This window comes from Armigeres subalbatus, chromosome 1 (genome assembly GCF_024139115.2).
Source record: "Armigeres subalbatus isolate Guangzhou_Male chromosome 1, GZ_Asu_2, whole genome shotgun sequence".
NCBI lineage: Eukaryota > Metazoa > Arthropoda > Insecta > Diptera > Culicidae > Armigeres > Armigeres subalbatus.
In genome coordinates, this window is record NC_085139.1 from 72,774,329 (window position 1) to 72,787,951 (window position 13,623).

At 39.1% G+C, this 13,623-nt stretch overlaps 1 protein-coding gene across 7 annotated transcripts in view; it reads left to right on the forward strand.

The window, feature by feature from the left end:
• LOC134227108 (cadherin-87A) overlaps positions 1–13,623 on the forward strand; it is a 1,007,180-nt gene that overhangs the window by 211,852 nt on the left and 781,705 nt on the right. For 5 of the 7 annotated variants that reach the window (XM_062708398.1, XM_062708391.1, XM_062708407.1 and 2 more), the window contains one exon: positions 7,355–8,020. The gene's annotated coding sequence lies outside the window, so the exon portion shown is untranslated. The remainder of the gene's footprint in view (positions 1–7,354; positions 8,021–13,623) is intronic. The other 2 variants (XM_062708382.1, XM_062708431.1) reach the window with 1 other exon arrangement.

Genomic DNA, 13,623 nt, shown 5'->3' on the forward strand with positions numbered 1-13,623 from the left:
GGGTTAAGATTTGGATTGGAGTTGGATTAGATTTTGATAGGTTTTCGATTGGATTTCGAATTAAATTGTATTAGGATTGAATCTGGATTGGACTGGATTGAATCCAGATGAGATTTGGATTGAATTTTGATTGAATTACTGTTGGATTTGGTTCGGATTTGGATAGAATGTAGGTTGCCTTTGAATTGATTTTGGATAGGTTTTTAATTTCAGGTTTCAATCGGTTTGGATTGGAATTAGATTTCGATTTAAATTGAATTGGATTTGGGTTGGGTTTGAATTGGATTAGTTTGGACTTGGATTGGATGTGGACTGGATTTGAATTGAATTCAGATAAAATTTGAATCGGATTTGGATAGGCTTCAGATTGAAATTGGACTGGATTTGGATAGGTTTAAGATTCGGTTTGGATTGGATTTGGATAGGCTTGGGATTTGTATTGGATTAAAGTTGGATTTGGATTATTTTTAAATTTGGTTTCGATTGGATTAGAATTGTTTTTTTTAGGTTTGAATAAGATTTGTATTAAAAACGTCTAAGGCTTTTGATTGGATATGGATTGGAGTTAGGTTTGTATTCAAATTGAATTGGATTTGGATTGGATTTGGAATGGATTTGGATTGGATTTGGATTTGGATTGGATTTGGATTGGATTTGGATTGGATTTGGATTGGATTTGGATTGGATTTGGATTGGATTTGGATTGGATTTGGATTGGATTTGGATTGGATTTGGACTGAATTTGGATTGGATTTGGATTGGATTTGGATTGGATTTGGATTGGATTGGATTTGGATTGGATTTGGAATGGATTTGGATTGAAGTTAGGTTTGTATTCAAATTGAATTGGTTTTGGATTGGATTTGGAATGGATTTGGATTGGATTTTGATTGGATTTGGATTAGATTTGGATTAGATTTGGATTGGATTTGGATTGGATTTTGATTGGATTTGGATTTGGATTTGGATTTGGATTTGGATTGGATTGGATTTGGATTTGGATTTGGATTGGATTTGGATTGGATTTGGATTGGATTTGGATTTCATTTGGATTAGATTTGGATTGGATTTGGATTGGATTTGGATTGGATTTGAATTGGATTTGGATTGGATTTGGATTGGATTGGATTTGAATTGGATTTGGATTGGATTTGGATTGGATTTGGATTGGATTTGGATTGGATTTGGATTGGATTTGGACTGGATTTGGATTGGTTTGGTTGGGTTTGGATTGGTTTGGATTGGTTTGGATTGGTTTGGATTGGTTTGGATTGGTTTGGACTGGTTTGGATTGGTTTGGACTGGTTTGGATTGGTTTGGTTTGGATTGGTTTGGATTGGTTTGGTTTGGATTGGTTTGATTGGATTAAGATTGGATTAAGTTGGTTTGCGTTGGTTTGGATTGGTTTGGATTGGTTTGGATTGGTTTGGATTGGTTTGGTTTGGATTTGGTTTGGTTTGGATTGGTTTGGATTGGATTGAGTTGGTTTGGATTGGATTTGGATTGGATTGGTTTGGATTGGTTTGGATTGGTTTGGATTGGTTTGGATTGGTTTGGATTGGTTTGGATTGCGTTTGGATTGGTTTGGATTGGTTTGGATTGGTTTGGATTGGTTTGGATTGGTTTGGATTGGTTTGGATTGGATGTGGATTGGTTTGGATTGGTTTGGATTGGTTTGGATTGGTTTGGATTGGATTTGGATTGGTTTGGATTGGTTTGGATTGGTTTGGATTGGTTTGGATTGGTTTGGATTGGTTTGGATTGGATTGGGTTTGAATTGGTTTGGGTTGGTTTGGATTGGTTTGCATTGGTTTGGTTTGATTTGGATTTGATTTGGACTGGTTTGGATTGGTTTGGATTGGGTTTGGATTGGTTTGGATTGGTTTGGATTGGTTTGGATTGGTTTGGACTGGTTTGGATTGGTTTGGATTGGTTTGGTTGGTTCGGTTTGGATTGGTTTGGATTGGTTTGATTGGTTTGGATTGGTTTGGATTGGTTTGGATTGGTTTGGATTGGTTTGGATTGGTTTGGTTTGGTTTGGTTTGGTTTGGATTGGTTTGGATTGGTTTGGATTGGTTTCGATTGGTTTGGATTGGTTGGATTGGTTTGGATTTGGTTTGGATTGGTTTGGATTGGTTTGGATTGCATTTGGACTCGATTTGGATTGGTTTGGATTGGTTTGGATGGGATTGGGATTGGTTGGGATTGGTTTGGATGGGATTTGGATTGGTTTGGATTGGTTTGGTTTAAATTGGTTTGGATTCGATTTGGATTGAATTTGGATTGGTTTAGATTGGTTTGGATTTGATTTGGATTGGTTTGGATTGGTTTGGATTGGTTTGGATTGGTTTGGATTGGTTTGGATTGGTTTGGTTGGTTTGATTGGATTGGGTTTGAATTGGTTTGGATTGGTTTGGATTGGTTTGGATTGGTTTGGATTGGATTTGGTTTGGATTGGTTTGGACTGGTTTGGATTGGTTTGGATTGGTTTGGATTGGATTGGATTGGTTTGGATTGGTTTGGATTGGTTTGGATTGGTTTGGATTGGATTGGTTTGGACTGGTTTGGACTGGTTTGGATTGGTTTGGATTGGGTTTGGATTGGTTTGGATTGGTTTGGATTGGTTTGGATTGGTTTGGACTGGTTTGGATTGGTTTGGACTGGTTTGGATTGGTTTGGTTTGGATTGGTTTGGTTGGTTTGGTTTGGTTTGGTTTGGTTTGGATTGGATTTGGATTTGGATTTGGATTGGATTTGGATTGGATTTGGATTGGATTTTGATTGGATTTGGATTGGATTTGGATTGGATTTGGTTTGGATTTGGTTTGGATTTGGTTTGGATTTGGATAGGATTTTGATTGGATTTGGATTGGATTTGGATTGGATTTGGTTTGGATTTGGATTGGATTTGGATTGGATTTGGATTGGTTTTGGATTGGATTTGGATTGGATTTCGATTGGATTTGGATTGGATTTAGATTGGATTCAGATTGGATTTGAATTGGATTAGGATTGGATTAGCATTGGATTTTGATTGGATTAGGATTGGATTTGGATTGGATTTGGATTTGAATTGGATTTGGATTGGATTTGGATTTGGATTGTATTTGGATTGGATTTGGATTGGATTTGGATTGCATTTGGACTCGATTTGGATTGGATTTGGATTGGATTTGGATGGGATTGGGATTGGATTGGGATTGAATTTGGATAGGATTTAGATTGGATTTGGATTGGATTTGGATTTAAATTGGATTTGGATTCGATTTGGATTGAATTTGGATTGGATTTAGATTGGATTTGGATTGGATTTGGATTGGATTTGGATTGGATTGGGTTTGAATTGGGTTTGAATTGGATTTGGATTGGATTTGGATTGGATTTGGATTGGATTTGGATTGGATTTGGATTGGATTTGGATTGGATTTGGATTGGATTTGGATTTGGATTGGATTTGGACTGGATTTGGACTGGATTTGGATTGGATTTGGATTGGATTTGGATTGGATTGGATTGGATTGGATTTGGATTGGATTTGGATTGGATTTGGATTGGATTGGTTTGGACTGGTTTGGACTGGATTTGGATTGGTTTGGATTGGGTTTGGATTGGTTTGGATTGGATTTGGATTGGTTTGGATTGGTTTGGATTGGTTTGGATTGGTTTGGACTGGTTTGGATTGGTTTGGACTGGTTTGGATTGGTTTGGTTTGGATTGGTTTGGATTGGTTTGGTTTGGTTTGGATTGGTTTGGTTTGGTTTGGATTGGTTTGGATTGGTTTGGATTGGTTTGGATTGGTTTGATTGGTTTGGATTGGTTTGGATTGGATTTGGTTTGGATTTGGTTTGGTTTGGTTTGGTTTGGATGGGATTTTGATTGGTTTGGATTGGTTTGGATTGGTTTGGTTTGGTTTGGATTGGTTTGGATTGGTTTGGATTGGTTTGGATTGGTTCGGTTGGTTTGGATTGGTTTTGGATTGGTTTGGATTGGTTCAGATTGGATTTGGTTGGATTGGGATTGGATTGGCGTTGGTTTTGATTGGATTAGGATTGGTTTGGATTGGTTTGGATTTGAATTGGATTTGGATTGGATTTGGATTTGGATTGTATTTGGATTGGATTTGGATTGGATTTGGATTGGATTTGGATTGGATTTGGTTTGGATTTGATTGGATTTGGATTGGATTTGGATTGGATTTCGATTGGATTTGGATTGAATTTGGATTGGATTTAGATTGGATTTGAATTGGATTAGGATTGGATTAGGATTGGATTTGGATTGGATTTGGATTCGATTTGGATTCGATTTGGATTGAATTTGGATTGGATTGGGATTGGATTGGGATTGAATTGGGATTGAATTTGGATTGGATTTAGATTGGATTTGGATTGGAATTGGATTATGATTGGATTGGGATTGGATTTGGATTTAAATTGGATTTGGATTCGATTTGGATTGAATTTGGATTGGATTTGGATTGGATTGGGATTGAATTGGGATTGAATTTGGATTGGATTTAGATTGGATTTGGATTGGATTTGGATTGGATTTGGATTGGATTTGGATTGGATTTGGATTGGATTTGGATTGGATTTGGATTGGATTTGGATTGGATTTGGATTGGATTTGGATTGGTTTGGATTGGTTTGGTTGGTTTGGATTGGTTTGTGTTGGTTTGGATTGGTTTGGATTGGTTTGGATTGGTTTGGATTGGTTGGATTGGATTAAATTTGGATTGGTTTGGTTTGGATTGGTTTGGATTGGTTTGGATTGGATTTGGATTGGATTTGGATTGGATTTGGATTGGATTTGGATTGGATTTGGATTGGATTTGGATTGGATTTGGATTGGATTTGGATTGGATTTGGATTGGATTTGGATTGGATTTGGATTTGGATTGGATTTGGATTGGATTGGATTTGGATTGGATTTGAAGTAACATGGATTGGGTTTTGATTGGATTTTGATTAAGTATCAAATTTATTCGATGAATTTTAAAACGTCTTGGATTGGTTAAAGATTGGAGTTTTTTTTTTTGTTTCTTTTTAAAGAAGGCTTTCATCCCTTGGCTGGCTCACCTCCGGGACAGGTTGGAGTTGGATTTGGATTTTAATTGGATTTGGTTTGTATTTTGATTGGATTTGAACTTGATATGATTTGGATTGATATTGGGTGAGCTTTGGATTGGATTATGATTTGAATTTGATTTGCTTGGCTTTGGATTCAAGTTGAGTTGGCTTTGTTTTGGCTCTGGATTGAAGTTGATTTGGATTTGGACTGGATTTGAATAAGATTTTTTTTTAAATCTGAGTTGTAGTTGAATTTGGATTATCGCTATAACTCAATATTTTATCTTACTCGATGAAATTCAAAGTCCCGTTCCTTCCGTAAGTCGATATCTGCCTTACTCGATATTCATCGCGCTAACTCGATGTCGCCAGAAACAGTTGCATTCACTATATAGTTAGACGTTAGAAGTGAAAAGTGATAAGCGGGAAGTGAGAAATGAGAAGTTAGATGTGAGAAATACTAGGTAAGAAGTGAGAAATGAGAAGTAAGAAGTAATTAGTGAAAAATGAAAAGTGAAATATAAGAAGTGAAAATTTAGAAGTTAGAAGTGATTACTGAGAAAAGAGTCTGAAGTGACATATAAGAAGTTAAAAGTTCATACTTTGGGAAAGTGAAAAGTGAAAAGGGAAGTGAAAAGGGAAAAATGAGAAGTAACAAATTTGAATTTGGTTCGGATTGGGTTTGAATTAAATTTTAATGAGTTTCAGATTGAAATCTGATTGAATTTTAGTTGTATTTGGTTTGGATTTGGATTGGAATTGGATTCATTTTGAATTGGATTTTCAAAAATATTTCAAATTATGTTAAGTCGAAATTTTCCCACTTATATTCTCATTGTTTGCACGCAAACCCGTATCTTCAAGCGATAATATTTTTCCGCAGTAGCAAATCCTTTGCTGGGTTCGAACGTCTTGGATTATGGCCATCATATCGTTGGGTTTTTTTTTTCCTGGGAAGGATCAGTGGCCAGGTAGGTGTCCCTAATTTTTGGACCATTTTCTTTTATCATTCCAACATCTCAGGTACCACACCTACAGCAGGCCCTTCACCTCCCACCTAGCTGCGTTTGGATCCGTTTTTCTAAGCTGCTGTTCAAGTTCAACCTGTTTGGGGCTCGCATTTCTTTGTGCTCGATTAACTTCCAGTGGAATTTAAAAGTGTGCTTGACTGAGCTTTTGATTATTTTTTTACATAATGGTCCGTGTTTGGGAGATTATTTCGGTTATCGTTGTTTCTTCATGAGAATGTCTTGAGATGGGTTTAGGTAATTTTTTATGTACCTCATAAGATTCTAAATTTGTTTTCTGTGGTATTGTATGCAAGGGGTGTGAATGAGTTTGACTTCACGTTTCAAGTTCTTTTATTTTTTAAACAATGACTATAATTAGAAAGGATATTTGATATACAATATATTATACGGTTTTTGTAGTTATGTATCAAAAGGTATTCTACACACTTAGTTTTTATTTCTGCAGCTCGGCAAAAATCCGCACAGTCGTGCGCCAGCAAATTAAAAAACTGATATTTCAGCAAAAATGGCGTTTGTTAGCTGATTTTCGGCAAAATATTTGCTGATTTTCAGCAATTTTGACAGAAATCTCGGCAAAAAACATGTTTGCTGGGGCACGGCTGTGTGAATCTCGGTAAAAGTTCAACATTTTGCTGAGATCCCGGTAAAAAAATTAAGTGTGTAAGTTCTATGTATGTTACAAATTTCATTACAAGAAATCTCAAACCGTTTATTAAATTGAATTACAAAAAATACTCTTTGAAGCTTAAATCTGTTTTGACGAGAAAATCTCGCTTAACTTTTCAAAAGGTCCTAAGTAACATTTTTTTCATGAATTAATTTGAATACAGCAATCAATAGCTTTCATGTTGTTCTGTTGATTGCGCTATTCAAATTAATTCATGAAATAAATGTTACTTAGGTCCTTTTGAAAAGTTAAGCGAGAAATCCTATCCGTTGGCCAGTAATCTTTTGATAATCGTCAGTTGATTTATGCAAGCTTTTAGTATTATGACACCAAGCATTTTCCACTCTATTCTGTCTTGCCACCCGATGTTGATTCAGCTCTGCATCGGGTTTTATACCCATTTTTCATTTCAGTTCCACATTCATAAACATCCCATTCCCTCCCGCTGAAACAATAGAATTCTCATCAAATTCCATTTCAGCTCCCCCACAGCGTGTGAATTTGCTCAAAACTATGCAAAACAACCGCTTTTCTGCAACCGTTTCTAATAACGATCATTTTTCCCTTTTCCGGTTTTTGTCTTTTCAGGTTTATTTATCATCTTTTTGTCTCCGGTTTCTTCACCAACAGGAGCCGGGCCGGAGCAAGCCAATAGTTGCCACTTGTCCAAGTGGCGGGAAGCAATAGTGTGAGTAGTGTGTGAGCCAATTTTTGCTCCAGTAGTTTTATTTCGACGAGTGCGGAAAAAAAATCCATAAGAAAAAAGCGGACACCGAGCTCCGAAGCTCTTTCCGAAAGATGGTGCTGTTGTGCTGAAATGGAGCAGCACTATTGTGGATCCATTCTTCATGTCTCCAGCGGTTGTCATTGCGGTGCAGTTATGGCGATGGTCCTGTTCCTGTAGCTTCTACGGTGGGTGGGAACAACGAGGCGCGAGGCCGGTGGTGTTGAAATGGTGATGATGCCATGTCGTTATTGGTTGCATGAAATATGACGAAGAAGTGCTTTATGCCGTGTGCAGTGTAAGAACGGGTCGGTTCGGTTTTTGTTTCCGTCATATTTCGTGTGAAATTCAGGGAGAAAGGAAAGAGAATGCGATTTATGTGTGTCCAGCAGTGTGGAAGCAATTGAAGAAAATTCCAATCGAATCAAGTGCGGTATACGTTTGGTCGGAAAATTTGAATGGTCAGCAACGTGTGTACATATTTCTGAGAGAGGAGAAACAGCTTTACACGGTTGGCCGTTGTTGTTACGGTGAGTTTGTTTTGATTTATGACCGGTGGAGGTGGGAGCGATACAGCATTGTAACATACATATTACCAATTTATGACTAGTGTCTAGATCGGCTTGTGTCCATGGTTTATGTCCTATGTTCAAATGAGAAATTACCCGTATCTGAACCGATTGTTAGGGATTAATCTGTTTTTAAAAATGGGAATCTTACAACTTATATAATTTTCTCGCAATGCCAAGATTTATTTGAGCTTTCACCCTAAAATAAAGTAGCCTTGCAAAACCAGCAGTCCTGTTTTATATAGCACTTGATTCATCCAAAGAGTTGAGAAAAAAGAAAAGATTCATAAGGTTAGAGTTGAGATAATGTCTGTATGTGGTCATCTATATTGACAGTTTGCAAATGTATACATTTTCTTGGAAAGGCTAAAGCAATTGGAAGATATATCAAATACAAAATAACTTCTGAACGAACTGCTAGAGTGCTTACAAAATTCCTTGATAAAATATTACCTTGAGGGATTGGGTGATTACTAGAGGAAAATATGATAAAGGCTCACCTTGAGGACTGTAGGAGCTATTCCCAATCATGATGATGGCGCTGTAGGTCCGGTAGTAAAAATATGAAGCACAATCGAATCTGCAATTCGTAGATCAATACAAACAGATGCAAAAGCAACAAATACGTCATTTACAGGAATAAAAATCAAGTGTTGAATTAGGCAGCTGTATCGACTATCGTAATTTACATTTCAAAAAGAGCATAGCAAGCGATATTTGAGCCTAGGGAAACTTTTTTTCGTTGTTTTTTGTGATGTACATCTGTAGGGGAGACTGGGGAGACTTGATCTCCTTATGGGGAAGGGTCATTAGGTCGAAAGGGTTATTTGGCCGAATGGGTCGTTTGGCCGAAAAAATAATTTAGCCGAAAAGGTCATTTGGCCAAAAGGTTCATTAGGCCGAAAAGTTCATTAGGTCAAAAGTGTCATTTAGCCAAAAGGGTCATTAGGCCGAAAGGGTCATTTGGCCGAAACGGTCGTTTGGCCGAATAGGTCAATTGGCCGAATAGTTCATTTGAGAAGTGAGAAATTAGGAATGAGTAGAGAGACGTCTCACTTCTCAGTTTTCATTTTTGTCTTCTTACTGTAAAAAGTGAGAAGCGTGAAATGAGAAGTGAGACGTCTCACTACCCTTTTCGCACTATTCACTTTTCACAGTGAGAAGCGAGAAATGAGGAAAGAGAAGTGAGACGTCCAACTTCTCACTCCTCAATTCTCACTTCTCGCTGTCAAAAGTGATAAGTTCGAAGTGAGAAATGAGACGTCTCACGCTATGTTTGAAGGCAACTATTATGCAAAGTGAATGCACCTCGGATGTTAAGCCGTTAGATCATAGTTTTTGACCTCTAGTTTAAGGATCTATGTTGATTGAAATATTTCATCGGTGAAAATTTGACTTTTTTACCATTCAAGGGGACATTTTTAACCTAAAAATCCATTCAGATTTTTTAAATTTATTTGAAGCAAGTTATATAAAATCCTTGCTCCACATTTTTTTTCCTGACGCTTCAAGGATTTTTTTTTATATAAAAACAGTTTTTATATGATGAAAGTAGCAGAAGCTATACTAGAAATACTGTTGACACCGAACATATATTTCATTTTTCGATAGCGAATTCTTGTGTAACTTCATATCTCATACGTGTCTATTAAAATACGAGCAACACTGCACCATCCACTTGTTACCATAGAAACAGAATTTAACACTGGACTGGTCAAGACAGATGCTCGATTATATTTCAATTGTGTTCATAATCATCTTCTGAAAGGAGGAGACTACGACACAATTTTAGACAAAACCCCTCCTCCAGAGCTATATTATCTGGTGGGATTGGTCTACCAAATTTTCAGCCCTATAGCAAAAAAAAAAAAACATTAAGATAAATCTGAAGTCTGGGCATCAGAGATCAACGCAACCCATCACGCTCAACTTGGTTTCACTGGACGTTGCTGCCGAAGTCTTAGTTAAACGGGGTGTTTTGAAAGGAAAATAATGCAATGGCTATTATAAGGTATTGGAGAGGTATGTAGTTGATTGCTGTTTTAGTGTAACATTGTCGTCAGACGCCTTACGAGCTTTTTGTGACAGTTGAATAGCAGCCGGGCTACCAATCACCGGAAAATTTCTTTTTTTGAAATTCCATGTTCATGAATTTTGTGAGCGCATCACAGGGAGGCAAACAACGGAACCCATCCACAGAAATATCTATACTATCTAGCAAAACCATAAAAAGCCAGATAACCACGAACAGTACGCAAGTAAACTGTTATTCACGGTGGTAGCATATAACAGTGGTCACATAATGCAGACGTCCATTGAGCTTCAATGAAGTTTGAAATACAGAACATAAATAAAACTTTGAACTAGTTCGTAGTTTTAATTTTGTTGTTGATTTGAAATGTTAAAAAGTGATATTATGTTCGTAAATTTTATAATACTTCTACTTATTTGCATTACATCAACCACTCTGACATATGCCGCCTCGGAGCTTAGTATTCATTGAGCACTTCCACAGTTATTAACTGCGAGGTTTCTAGTAATAGTTACCATTTTCGCATCCGTATATCATGAGGCTACGATGATACTTTATGCCCAGGGAAGGCGAGAGAATTTCCTAGACAAGGCCGAGAATCTAACCTAGCCACTTTTAGCATGGTCTTGCAGTGTAGCAGTGCATTCTACCGCACGGCCAAGGAAGGCTCCCGATCTAATCATAATAAACCTTAAGAACATTTAAAACTAGCAGTAATTTTAATATAACTCTACTATTTTGATCATATGAACAATGTTTTTATATGAAAATGATCTTAAAGTATCAGCAAAAAAAAATATTGGTTGGATTTTATATAACTTTTTTCAAAAAATTTAAAAAATCAGAAAAGGTTTTTAGGTTAAAAACATTACCTTAACTAGTAAAAAAGTCAGAATTTCACCGATGAAATATTTTGATCGACACAGATCCTTAAACTAGAGGTCAAAAACTATAATCTAACGGCTTAACATCCGAGGTGCATTCACTTTGCATAATAGTTGCGTCTCACTACTCACTTTGCGCTTCTCACTTTTTACAGCGATAAAAAAAGAAATCTCTGGAGTAAGACCTCAGTCATACAAGAAATCCTTTGAGTAGCGCCTTGTGGTCTGGCTGCGTTTCACAAGGTCTATCGCCCAAATTCAAATACGGTACATGTTCTTTATGGACGCAGCGCGGGCGGTCGCGCTGCAGCAAGGTACCCGGCAGAACGTGGAACGTTATAGACGGAAGCGGAGACAGCAGACCCGCCTTTTTCAGGAGAAGAAACACCGCCTGGAAGAAGCGGAGTGCGAGGAGATGGAACAGCAGTGCCGTTCACAAGATACACGCAAGTTCTATCAGAAGCTCAACGCATCCCGCAAAGGCTTCGTGCCGCGAGCCGAAATGTGCCGGGATAAGGATGGGAGCATCTTGACGGACGAACGTGTGGTGATCGAAAGGTGGAAGCAGCACTACGAGGAACATCTGAATGGCGCTGAAAGAACAGGCAGTGAAAGTCAAGGCAGCGGAGGAGATGACTACGTCAGTTCAGCGGACGATGGAAGCCAACCAGCCCCCACCTTGAGGGAAGTTAAGAATGCCATTCAACAGCTAAAGACCAATAAAGCAGCTGGTAAGGATGGTATCGGAGCTGAGCTTTTTAAGATGGGCCCGGAAAAGCTGGCCACCTGCCTGCACAAACTGATAGTCAGAATCTGGGAAACCGAACAGCTACCGGAGGAGTGGAAGGAAGGGGTTATATGCCCCATCTACAAAAAAGGCGACAAATTGGAGTGTGAGGATTTTCGAGCGATCACCATCCTTAATGCCGCCTACAAAGTGATCTCCCAGATCATCTTCCGTCGTCTGTCACCATTAGTGAACGAGTTCGTGGGAAGTTATCAAGCCGGCTTCGTTGACGGCCGCTCGACAACGGACCAGATCTTTACTGTACGGCAAATCCTTCAAAAATGCCGTGAATACCAGGTCCCAACGCACCATCTGTTCGTTGATTTCAAGGCGGCATACGACAGTATAGACCGCGTAGAGCTATGGAAAATTATGGACGAGAACAGCTTCCCTGGGAAGCTTACCAGACTGATCAAAGCAACGGTGGATGGTGTGCAAAGCTGTGTGAAGATTTCGGGCGAACACTCCAGTTCGTTCGAATCGCGGCGGGGACTAAGACAAGGTGATGGACTTTCGTGCCTGTTGTTCAACATTGCGCTAGAAGGTGTCATGCGGAGAGCCGGGTTTAACAGCCGGGGTACGGTTTTCAACAGATCCAGTCAATTTATTTGCTTCGCGGATGACATGGACATTGTCGGCCGAACATTTGCAAATGTGGCAGAACTGTACACCCGCCTGAAACGTGAAGCAACAAAAGTTGGACTGGTGGTGAATGCGTCAAAGACAAAGTACATGCTTGTGGGCGGAACCGAGCGCGACAGGGCCCGCCTGGGAAGCAGTGTTACGATAGACGGGGATACCTTCGAGGTGGTCGAGGAATTCGTCTACCTCGGATCCTTGCTAACGGCTGACAACAACGTTAGTCGTGAAATACGAAGGTGCATCATCTGTGGAAGTCGGGCCTACTACGGGCTCCAGAAGAAACTGCGGTCGAAAAAGATTCGCCACCGCACCAAATGTATCATGTACAAGACGCTTATAAGACCGGTAGTCCTCTACGGACATGAAACATGGACAATGCTCGAGGAGGACTTACAAGCACTCGGAGTATTCGAGAGACGGGTGCTTAGGACCATCTTTGGCGGTGTGCAAGAAGACGGTGTGTGGCGGCGAAGAATGAACCATGAGCTCGCCCAACTCTACGGCGAACCCAGTATCCAGAAGGTAGCTAAAGCCGGAAGGGTACGATGGGCAGGACATGTTGCAAGAATGCCGGACAGCAACCCTGCAAAGATGGTGTTCGCTTCTGATCCGGCAGGTACGAGACGGCGTGGAGCGCAGCGAGCGAGATGGGCAGACCAGGTGCAAAACGACTTGGCGAGCGTGGGGCGTATCCGAAGATGGAGAGATGCGGCCTCGAACCGTGCATTGTGGCGTCAAATTGTTGATTCAGTGTTATCTGTTTAGATGTTAACTAAATAAATGAAAAATGAAAACATGTTCTTTATGGTACTAAGCACAGAATGCGTTCACGTAATATGTTCCGGATCATCCAAGAAAACTCTGGAGTAGGCCTTAAAGTCTACATGCGTAACCAGAAGTCTATCGACTTAATTCAAAATTAGTACATGCCTTTTTGCCTTTCTCGTTTAGTCCTTAGTATATAATGTGATCACTAGATATGTTCTGCATTATCCAAGAAATCTCAGAAGTAAGACCTTAGAGTCTACACGTGTAACCAAAGGTCCACCGACTAAGTACGAAAGTTGTACAAGCAATTTGTGGTCCTTGGAATAAAATGTGATCACAAAATTTGTGCTGATTATTCAAGAAATCTCTGGAGAAAGACCTCAGTCTTACAAAAAAAAACTCTGGCTGAACCCCGACCATATAGTCTGTGTTATCCAAGAATTTTCTGATG